Below are 1,381 nucleotides of genomic sequence, written 5' to 3' on the forward strand. Positions count from 1 at the left end.
AAGGGACAGTCCGCTTTTTTTGTAGGTCAAATTTGTGAAATCTATAAACCGAAATCTTCAGTTATGTAGGTCAAATTGTTAAAATCAGCAAGGGCAATAACTCAGGTTATTCTTAAGGTTTCAACTAATAATATCGAGCCATCAGGAACACTTATAGCATCAATTTACACCATTCCAATTTTCAATTAGACGTCTGTGATTCCATTCCATTCCATTAAAAATCAACGTTTTATGACGTCACTAATTTCAAAGTCCTTATGTGATAAAGCATATTTTACGATTAGTGACGTCATCAAACACTAATTTTTAGTAAAATTGCAGGAAACACAGATGGCTGATTGAAAATTGAAATGTGGTAAAATTGATGCTATCAGTGTCCCTGTCTTTCTATAATTTTATATTAATCACCCTGGCATATAAGGGCATCACTTTGATATTTAGGTGAATCACTCTAGCATTAAAAAAAAGGAAGATCACTTTGATGTTTAGTGGCATTTCTTTAGCATTTAGGGGGCATTGCTCTGATGTAAAGGGGCATCACTTTGGCATATAAAAGGGGTATCACTCTGATTTATAGGAGCATCACCCGTGTATAGGGAGCATCACCCATGTATAGGGGGCATCACTCGTGTAATTGGGGGCATCAACCTATTGTATAGAGGTCATCACTCTGGTGTTGAGAGGTCTTCACTCTAGTATTTAGGGGGCATCGCTCTGATGTTCAGGAGGCATCACTGTGATGTATAGGGGCATTCCTCTAGCATTTGGGGGCATCACTCTGGTGTTCAGGAAGCATCACTCTGATTGCATCACACTGATTTTTAGAGGGCATCACACTGATATTTAGAGGGCATCACTCTGATGGCATCATTCTGATGACATCACACTGATATTTAGAGGTCATCACTCTGATATGTTTGGGCATCACTCTGATGACATCACTCTGAAATTTAGGAGACATCACTCTGATATTTAGGTGCATCACTTTGATTGTTTCACTCTAATATTTAGGGGGCACCACTGTGATATTTTTAAGGGGAATCACTCTGATATTTAGTGGCATCACTCTGATATTTAAGAGGCATCACTCTGATATTTAGGTACATCACTTTCATTGTTTCACTCTGATATTTAGGGCGCATCACTCTGATATTTTGGGGCATCACTCTGATGGCATCACACTGATATTTAGAGGGCATAACTCTGATGGAATCATTCTGATGGCATCACTCTGATATTTAGAGCTCATCACTCTGATATGTTGGGGCATCACTCTGATGGCATCACTCTGATATTTAGGGGACACCACTCTGATATTTAGGTGCATCACATTGATTGTTTCACTCTAATATTTAGGGGGCATCACTGTGATATTTTGAGG

This window comes from Lottia gigantea (assembly GCF_000327385.1).
Source record: "Lottia gigantea unplaced genomic scaffold LOTGIsca_334, whole genome shotgun sequence".
Lineage (NCBI taxonomy): Eukaryota > Metazoa > Mollusca > Gastropoda > Lottiidae > Lottia > Lottia gigantea.